This window comes from Dendrobates tinctorius, unplaced genomic scaffold (genome assembly GCF_039654945.1).
Source record: "Dendrobates tinctorius isolate UK_male_01 unplaced genomic scaffold, ASM3965494v1 ptg000040l, whole genome shotgun sequence".
NCBI classification, from domain to species: Eukaryota; Metazoa; Chordata; class Amphibia; order Anura; family Dendrobatidae; genus Dendrobates; species Dendrobates tinctorius.
In genome coordinates, this window is record NW_027361708.1 from 16,558,078 (window position 1) to 16,568,792 (window position 10,715).

Consider the following 10,715-nt stretch of genomic DNA (forward strand, 5'->3'; position numbering starts at 1 on the left):
CATCCCTTGCGAGCTCTGCCGTGTGCTGAAAAAGGGGTTTACCCCCACATATGGGGTATCGGCGTATTCAGGAGAAATTGTACAACAAATTTTGTGGTTGATTTTCTCTTTTAACACTTGTGAAAATAAAAAAAATTGGTTCTGAAGTAATTTTTTTCCAAAAAAAAGTTAAATGTTAATTTTTTCCATCCACATTGCTTTCGTTCCTGTGAAGCACTTAAAGGGTTAATAAACTTCTTGAATGTGGTTTTGAGCACCTTGAGGGGTCTAGTTTTTAGAATGGTGCCACTTTTGGGTATTTTCTGTCATGTACACCCCTCAAAATGACTTTAAATATGATGTGGTCCCTAAAAAAAATGGCTTTGTAAATTTTGTTGTAAAAATGAGAAATCGCTGGTCAACTTTTAACCCTTATAACTTCCTAACAAAAAAAAATTTTGCATCCAAAATTGTGCTGATGTAAAGTAGATATGTGGGAAATGTTATTTATTAAGAAATTTATGTGACACATCTCTCTGATTTAAGGGCATAAAAATTTAAAGTTTTAAAATTGCAAAATTTTAAATTTTTTTGCCATATTTCTGTTTTTTTCATAAATAAACACAAGACTTATCGAAGAAATTTTACCACTAACATGAAGTACAATATGTCACGAAAAAACAGTCTCAGAATCAGCAGGATCCATTAAAGCGTTCCAGAGTTATAACCTCATAAAGGGACAGTGGTCAGAATTGTAAAAATTGGCCTGGTCATTAAGCTGCAAACTGGCTCTGTCGCTAAGGGGCTAAGCAACTAGCTCAAAGGAAAAAAAAAGGTTACTTATTCAAAACCTGTCATATCCAACCTGGATCATGACAGGGACTGCTTGTATGTGCTGAAGTGCTCAGTAGAATGGGTTCTCTTCCATCTCCACTCAGCGGCCCTGGAAACCCGTCTCAGTTCTTTGGTCAGCCAGGGCTGCCTGTTGATTGTACAAGTTTTGCTCTGCGTGAGAGGGGCAGCCGAATCAAGTGTTGCTGTTATTGTGGTGTTATAAAAAGTGGCAGCAGCATCTGTGTCATGAAGGGAAGCTATGTCTGTAAGAGGGAGAAAGGACTCAGAGAGTGATTGTAAATTGAGGCGTTTGAGATTCCTGCGAGGGTGAGCGAGTTTATGGAGCGGGGGTTGCGCAGTAGGAGAAGAGCGGAAAGAGAATGTCATTAGGTTGTGGTCAGGCGGAGGGGTGAGTTGTTGAGATTAGTGAGGGAACAGAGACGGGTGAAGATAAGGTCCAGCGTGTGACCATCTTTGTGAGTGGCCGCAGAGGACCATTGAGTGAGGCCGAGGGAAGCCGTGAGGGATAGAAGTTTAGAGGCAGCCGGGGTGGAAGTGTCGATGGGGATGTTGAAGTCGCCAATGATGATGATAGGGATGTCAGCAGAAAGGAAATGGAGTGGCCAGGTGGTGAAGTGGTCGAGAAAGGTGGAGATGGCTAGTTCTGGGGGGCGGTAGATGATAGCCAGATGGAGATTGGAGCGGGAACAGATGCGGACAGAGTGCACCTCGAACGAGGGAAGAGTCGCGGAGGGTGGCAGAGGAATTGGGGTAAAGGAGCAGGTATCAGACAGGAGCAAGCCAACTCCTCCACCATGTTTGTTGCTGGGGCGAGGGGTGTGAGAGATGGAATCCGCCATAGGAAAGCGCAGCTGGAGAGGCTGTGTCAGAGGGAGTGAGCCAGGTTTCAGTGATGGCAAGGAAGGAGAGTTTGTTGGTGATAAAGAGGTCATGGATAAATGACAGCTTGTTGTAGACAGAGAGTGCGTTCCATAGGGCTCCAAGTAAGGGGGTTAGGGGAGTGGGGGCTGGATGAAAGGGTATGAGGTTATCATGGTTAAAAAAACATGTAGAGGACCATGGCAGGGTGTTATAAATGAGTGTGGGGATTTGTTGAAGAGGGGAATGACGTATATAGTTGTGTGTCATCAGCATAAAGATGATACTGAAAGCCAAATCTGCTGATGGTCTGGCCAATTGGGGCTGTGCAGAGAGAGAAGAGAAGGGGGCCAAGGACTGAGCCCTGAGGTACCCCGACAGCAAGAGGAAGAGGAGATGATGTGGAGCCAGAGAACAAACCACTGAAGGAGCGGTCAGAAAGATAGGAAGAGAACCAGGAGAGAGCAGTGCCCTTAATGCCTAGTGACTGGAGCCTAGAGAGTAGGAGATGGTGGTCAACAGTGTCGAAAGCTGCAGATAGATCGGGAATAATGAGCAGAGAGTGGTGATCATTACGTTTTGCTGTCAGAAGGTCATTGGTCACTTTGATGAGTGCCGTTTCAGTCGAATGTAGGGGGCGGAAGCCGGACTGTGAAGGGTCTAGAAGGGAGTGAGTGGAGAGGTAACAGGTAAGGCGGGAGTAAACTAGGAACTCCAAAAGTTTAGAGATGAAGGGGAGATTGGAGACTGGTCTGTAGTTGTTTGTGCAGGATGGGTCGAGAGCGGGTTTCTTTAGTAATGGAGTAACGATGGCATGTTTGAAGGAGGATGGGAAAATGCCCAAGGAGAGGGAGAGATTAAAGATTGCATTTAGGTGAGTTGTGACGACTGGAGAGAGAGACTGGAGGAGATGTGAGGGAATGGGGTCTGTAGTGCATGTGGTCGGACGAGAGGAAGAGAGGAGTCTGGAGACTTCATCTTCTGTGATGGGATCAAATGTGGAAAGTGAGCCAGGGGAGAAGCAGGAAGGGTTGGGAGTCACAGCACTTGGTGGTTGGGAGCAGATTTCCAGACGGATACTATCTATTTTTTCTGTAAAGTGGGAGGCTAGGTCATCTGCATAAATGTCTGTGATACGGGCTTGTACTTTCGGCCTGAGGAGGGAGTGAAAGGTGTCAAAAAGTTTCTTGGGGTTGTTGGCTAGTGAGATCAGGGTGGTGAAGTAGGTCTGTTTGGCGAGGTGAAGGGCACCATTATAGGTTCTTAACATAAATTTGAAGTGGATGAAATCTGGTGTGTGGGGTTTTTCCATAGGCGTTCAGCACTCCTAGAGCATCGCTGGAGAAGTTGAGTTTGAGCTGTGAGCCAGGGTTGTTTTACTCTGTGCTTGGAGGTTCTGAGGGTGAGGGGAGCTACTTGGTCAAGGGTGCTTCTAAGAGTGTCGTTGTAGTGATGAACAGCCAGATCAGGACAGGAAAAAGAAGAGATTGGGGACAGTGATGAGTGTAGGGAGTCTGAGTGTCTGAGGGTTAATGGCTTGTAGATTTCTAACTGTGTGGTAGGTAGGAGTGAGCTGGGGTGGGCGAGGATTTGCGAGCATGAAGGAGAGAATGTTGTGGTCAGAGAGTGGAAGCAGTGAGTTATTTAGGTGAGAGATTGAACAGAACCGGATAAAGACCAGATCAAGGGTGTTACTGTCCTTGTGTGTTCCAGGAGTTGAAAGCTGCGAGAGGCCTAGAGAGGTGGTTAGTGATAGAAGCTGGGATGCAGATGTGGAAGTAGGGCTGTTAATGGGGATGTTGAAGTCTCCCAGGATAAGAGTTGGTAGTTCTGAGGACATGAAGTGCGGTAGCCAGGCCAAGAAATGGTCAAGGAAGTGGGTGGGTGAGCCTGGGGGCCGGTGTATGACCGCTACTCTGAGGGAGAGGGGACGGAAGAGCCTGATGATGTGGACCTCAAAAGAAGGGAATATGAGTGATGGAACTAGGGGGATGACCTGGAAAGTGCATTGTGGGGAAAGGAGTATGCCGACTTCACCACCATGTCTGTTTGTCTGTTCCATACAGAATAATGATCCCCATATAGTGCGCCATACAGAATGAGCCCCATATAATGCTCCATACAGTATTATAGGCACGACATAGTGCTCCATACAAAATAATGAGCCCCATGTATTGCTGCATACACTATTATGGGCACCACATAATGCTCCATACAGAATAATGAGTCCCATATATTGCTCCATACAGTATTATGGGCACCACATAGTGCTCCATACAGTATTATAGGCTCCACAGTGACCATACAAAATAATGAGCCCCATATATTGCTTCATACAGTATTATAGGCACCTCATAGCCCTCCATACAGAATAATGAGCCCCATATAATGCCCCATATAGTATTATAGGCACCACATAGTGCTCCATGCAAAATAATGAGCCCCGTGTATTGCTCCATACAGTATTATGGGCACCGCATAATGCTCCATACAGAATAATGAGTCCCATATATTGCTCTATACAGTAGTATGGGCACCACATAGTGCTCCATACAGAATAATGAGCCCCATATAATGCTCCATACAGTATTATAGGCACCACATAGTGCTCCATACAAAATAATGAACCCCATGTATTGCTCCATACAGTATTATGGGCAACCCATAGTGCTCCATACAGAATAATGAGTCCCATATATTGCTCCATACAGTATTATGGGCCCCAGCTTATATGGGCTCCATATAACGCTCCAGTATATGATGGGCCCCATTTATTGCTCCATATATAATGAGCCCCATACAGTATAGGATGGGCCCATACAGTATAATGAGCCCCAGCTATTGCTCCATACAGTATAATGAGTCCCATATAATGCTACATACAGCATATGAAGGGCCCAATATATTGCTCCATACAGAATGGGCCCTATACAATGCTCCATACAGAATAGGCCCCATATAATGCTCCATGCAGTACATGATGAGCCCCATATATTGCTCCAAACAGAATGGGCCCCGTATGATGCTCTGTATAATGGGCCCCATATGATGCTCCATGTATAACGGGCCCCATATGATGCTCCATACAGAATAGGCCCCTTATAATGCTCCATAGAGTATAGGATGGGCTTCATAAATGATGTTCCAGTGCATGATGGGCCCCATATAATGCTCCATACAGGATAGGATGGGCCCCATACATGATTCTCTAGTGTTTGATGGGCCCCATATAATGCTCCATCTGTAATGGGCCCCATATATGATGCTCCAGTGTATGATGGTCCCCATATATTTCTCCAACCATAAAAAAATGAAATTCTCACCTCTCCTCGCTGGACGCTGCTCTGCTCTGGACTCCTCAGCGTTGGTGTCTTATGGCTCTCTGCACTGTGATTGTTCAGGCAGAGGCCGCATACTAACATCACAGAAGACGCCGCAGCGCAGGAACAGGGCAGAGTTAAGTATTGCAAGTAACGGCTCTAAGGAAGTGGGGGGTGTCTCACTCGCAGGTGTCGGCATGGGCACCAGGACCCCATAGAGCACTGGTGTCCCCAGCCACCACCTGCTCAGGGCCTGCGCTTGCCTGGCGCGACAGGTGCTGAGTCCGGCCCTGGATGAGAAAACTTGTTCGGAAAACATTCGCTAATCTCAAATTCCGCACCAGTGTAACACATTCGAATTTGTGTTCGGTTTCCCGACCATTTTTCCTCAAAGTCCGCAAAATTTGGTAGGAAAATCTTTGTGTTTTCCACTAATGTTTTTGTTAGGACTTTGGCTAATAGCTAATAGTGGTGTTGTATGATGAGCAGGGGGACAGTGGGACGTCTTTGATGAGAGGAGAGGTTAGAGGAGCTGCGGAGTGTAATTTTTTTTAATTTAATAACGTGTGTGTCCATTCCCAGCAGCCAATCAGGGCGCAGAAACCATCCACAACGTAATGCACAAGATCTTCTGTGATTAACTGCAGAAGTCACATGTCCCTGTCCATATAAAAAGCGGACATCTTGTTTTACTGCTGCCATTTTCTCAGTGTCATAGTGCAGAGAGGCCACCCCTGCTGCTGCTGAAAGTGAACTTGTCAGATCATGTCCTGTGTGAAATTGATCTTCCAGCATTTAACTAGATTGTGCTAAAACTGTGTTGCAGTCTCAGGAAGCCCAGTGTGCTAATCCAAATCGTTTGGGATAAAACTGTGTTGCAGTGAGGAATCAGGAGGCCGCATTTCCTCTTAAAAATCATTAGGCCTAATATAGGTTTCAGCCAAGAGTCCCTATTTGCTAATCCAAATCGTTTTGGATAAAACTGTGTTGCAGTGAGGAATCAGAAGGCCAAATTTCCTCTTAGAAATCATTAGGCCCAATATTGGCGTTCAGCCGAAAGACCCTATTTGCTAATCCAAATCGTTTGTGATAAACAGTGTTGCAGTAAGGAATCAGGAGGCCCTATTTGCTCTTAAAAATGGTTAGGCCTAATATTGGGGTTCAGCCAGGAGGCCCTATTTGCTAATACAAATCTTTTGGGATAAAACTGTGTTACAATAAGAAATCAGGAAGCCTCACTGCCTCTTAAAAATCGATAGGCCTAATATAAGTGTTCAGCCAGGAGGCCGTATTTGCCTATTCAAATCATTTGGGATAAAACTGTCTTGCAGTGAAGAATCAGGAGGCCCCATTTCCTCTTAAAAATCTTTAGGCTTAATATAGGTGTTCAGCCAGGAGGTCCTACTTGCTAATCGTTTGGGATAAAACTGTGTTGCAAGAGGAATCAGGACGCCCCATTTGCTCATCAAAATCATTAGGTATAAGAATGTTGTTCAGGCACACTATCTTAGTGTTACGGGCTGTCGGAACGCACCAAATAATATAATGATAGTAGGTGCGTTCGCAGCCCAGGGTCCACCGTGCAGAGGTGGTAAACTGCTGCTTAGTAATGGCGGATGTATATAGCGATATACAAAAGTCATACGTGGGTTAACGTGTGAACAGGCGCGGTGTCTGTTATGTCACAGAGCCGCAGTACCGCGAAACTTAAATGCCGAAGTCTGATAGCACTCACAGAGCTCGGCAAGGGGGCGCTCAGAATGTGGTCAGGGAACTCTGCCACAAGGACACGGGGGTCAGAGTCCCTCTAGACCTTCTGAGCACGTGTCATCGCACCTGCGGACACCACTATAGACGCTGACCTTGGAGAAGTGTCAAGCACGTGCACCGTGGCGTGTAGAGCCAGCGGTGCACACTGATTCTAGTCCTCTGACTCAGCCTTTACCTACACCTAGACCTGGGCACTTGCTCGACGAGTCTGCTTAGCAGCCTCCTGTGCGGCCGGAGAGGAATGGGAGACTGCCGAATGCAAGGCTCGGTATTCCTGCTGTGCAGTGACCGGAACACGACGCCTAACACTTAAGGCCTTGTTACATTTAGCGATGCACCAGCAATCCCGATGATACGACTCGTTCAGGATCGCTGGTGCATCGCTAAATGGTCGCTAGTGAGGTGCCAAACAGGCACATCTCACTAGCGATGCAGCGGTCGATACCTGTCAGATGCGGCGATGACTTTTTCCGCCCGCGTCCATGGCTCGCTCATCGGCGCCAGCAGGAAGCCGACGACGAGAAAACTGCCCAGGACGTTCTAGCGCGATCACCGATAACCAGTGGGGGAGCCGGTCGGAGGTGTCACATGTAGCAATATCGCTATGTGTAAAAGGCCCTTTAGAAAATAAATAGTGATTGTTAATTTAGTTACAGGTGACTGACAGGTGTGGGCCTAAGGTTATGAAACATCAGGTTAAAAGTGGGGAAGGGTATGTACAACATGAGTGGGAAAAGGCGTTATCTCTGTAACGCCTTCAAATCCTCTAGACAATTGCAATCCAATACCTCCCGGACTTTTGCTGGATCCATGCGATAACCGGTGGAAGACAACACATAACCTAGGAAAGGGATCTCCTCAACCGAGAACATACACTTCTCGGGTTTCACATTCAATTTATTGTCACAGAGTATATGTAAGATGTGCCTGACATGTACCTGGTGTGACTCAAGGTCAGCTGAATAAATTAGAATGTCATCCAGATAGATCAAAATGAATCTGCCTACCAGGTGACTAATATGTCATTAATAAAGTGCTGAAAGATGGCGGGCATATTTGTCAACCCAAAAGGCATCACCAGATTCTCAGTGTCCTTCAGGCGTATTCCTTCAGGCGTATCCTTCAGGCGTCTTCCACTCATCCTCCTCTTTAATGCAGATGAGGTTATAAGCCCACCCCGAGGTCCATCTTAGAGAACCATTTTGCCCCTACAATTTGATTAAAGAGGTCAAGGATGAGTGGGAGCAATTACGGATCACGAACAGTGATCGCATTGAGTTCTTGGAAATCCAGGCAAGGACGTAACCCCCAATCTTTTTTCTTATTAAAAAAGAACCCTGCAGCAATAGGAGACGAGGACGGTCTGATATGACCCTTAAACAGACTTTCAGTTATATAGTCCATGGTCTGCCTCTCTGGGCCTGAGATGTTATAGCGTCTGCTCTTGGGTAGCTTGGCACCAGGAACAAGATTAATGGCACAATCATAAGAACGATGGGGAAGAAATTCTTAATTCCCCTGCTCAGAGAACACATTCCCAAAGTCTGAGAGGTAACTGGGCATGGACTGGGTATCCACCCCAGCCAACTGGGTACCCAAGCAGTGTCCTTGACAGTATGCACTCCATTTAGCTACTTCCTGTGTCTGCCAATCTTTTACCGGATTGTGCAGAGCGAGCCAAGGAAGTCCCAGTACCACAGGTGAGGGCAGGCCCTCAAGCACATAGCAGTTTAACACCTCAGTGTGCACGACCCACACGTGAAGCAGTAAGTCCCGGAAAACCTGCGTAAAGTGCCCTCTAATTTCTCCAGCAGTTGTTTGTTGGTTATATAGAGGTCGGGAAGGACATGTGCCCACAAAATGGCCCTTTTTTACAACAAAGGAAACACACCCCCCTTAAGCTGGACTACAGACAAATTACCAGAATGTGACATTGCACCCACCTGCATGGGTTCCTCAGCAGACTCGGTACTGACCAACCTCGACCCCCAACCTTTCGCAACCAGAAGTGATTCTCTATGTCTCTGGCGAAGACAGCGGTCAACTTGGATCACCAGAGACATGGCTGCTTCCAGGGAGTCAGGAGTCTCATATAAAGCTAAGGCATCTTTAACCCTTCCTGTGACACTCACAGAACTGACTATGGATTGCAGGGTCATTCCACCTGGTGTCTAAGGCCCACCTCCAGATCTCAGAGCAATATTCCTCCACTAGGTGGTCTCCTTACTGAAGTTGGCATAGTGAGGACTCAGCTAAGGAGACTTGATCGGGGTCATCATACACAAGGTCCAGTGCCTGAAAAAATTCCTCTACTGTCTGAAGTGACTGTGAGTCAGGCGGAAGAGAAAACTATCATGTTTGTGGGTCTGGAGGAGCGAAATAACTGTCCCCACACATTGCTCCTCTGTACCTCAGTAAAGTTTACAGGCCTCACGGAACACAAAAAACTTGGCACGTCACGCAGAGAATCTGTCCGGCAACGTGACCTTGGGCTCCACAATGGTTCACCTGAGAGATGAGATCCTCACACCAGATGTATCAGGTTGAGGAAAAACCACCGTGTGTAAATCTGCCATCTCCAGTCTGAGCTGCTGCAATTGCCCTTTCAGAGCAGAGACCTGATCCATCATGGATATCAGAGAGAATGATAATGGTCAGAGTTAGTCACGACACAGCTGTCGGGTGACCAACCCAACAAACAAGGCAAAAAATACAAGGGGTAACTGAAAACTCAACACACAAAATATTTACTCACATATAACAGAGGAATCCACCGGGGTGTGTAGGAAGGTGAAGAAACCAAAATAGGGAAGGATAAGGAATTACCAAGCGTACAAACCAAACAACAGTCGCTTATAACTCCTCCAGCACTCCTCATACCAACTTTTCTCCCTCCTTCAGACATGCAGCAAAAGCTAACTGATGAGGATTAGTAATAGAGCCCAAAATCAGCCAAAAATCAGTTGTGCGCATGAGCCGGCATATGCAGTTGTTTCTTATGTCCCGGAAGTATTTTGTGGCCATGTGCACTACTGATTTTCGGCTTTGCACTCACTTGGGCACAGCATACTGCGCACGCGCGGTCAATTTCAATGCGCACGTGCGAAATCTGTACGCGATCTGCGATCTTCACAGTGAAGAATGCGTACAGCAAAACGAGGTGGGGTGGAGTGACGGAACAGACGCAACGCCCATCGTATCGGACCAGATTACCATACAGCGCGGGACAAACAAGAAAGGTTTATGTGGGTGATAGGTGGAGAGTCAGGGGGTTTCAGAACTAGTTGTGGAACGCATGGCTGACACTCAAATATTTTTACCTAGTAGGCCAAAAAAATGGTGACAGGTTTCCTTTAATGTGGCTTCTGGCACTGAACTCACAGTGAAGATCACAGAACAAAATTCTGTGTAAGGCTGTGTGCACACGATGCAGACTTCCTGCGGATCCGCAGCGGCTGTTACCGCGCAGAAACGCTGCGGATCCAGTGTGATTTACAGTATAATGTGAATCAATGTAAAAAAAAAACCCGCTGTGCAGACGCTGCGGATGTTTCCGCGCGGTTTTCCTGCGGGTACAAAATCCGCAGCATGTTACTTCTTTTGTGCGGTTTTCCACCTCCCCTGTCTCCAAATCCGCAGGGGGAAAACCGCAGGGGAAAACCGCATTAAAAATGGAAGAAATCCACAGGAAAAATGCAGGTCAATTCTGCGTGGAAATATCCGCAGGGCAAAAAAGTACGCTGCACTCAGCCTAAACCTTCACTCTGCTGAAATTTCTGACATTGTAACCGCAGGGTCTGCTTCATATCAATGCTACACTGTCAGGGGTCATCAAAATGTGTTCCCCTATGGGGTCGGTGAGGGGTGCTGCCCCATACTGAGAACACATGCCATACACAAGGACTCTGAGGACTGGTGACCCTGGCCAGCATG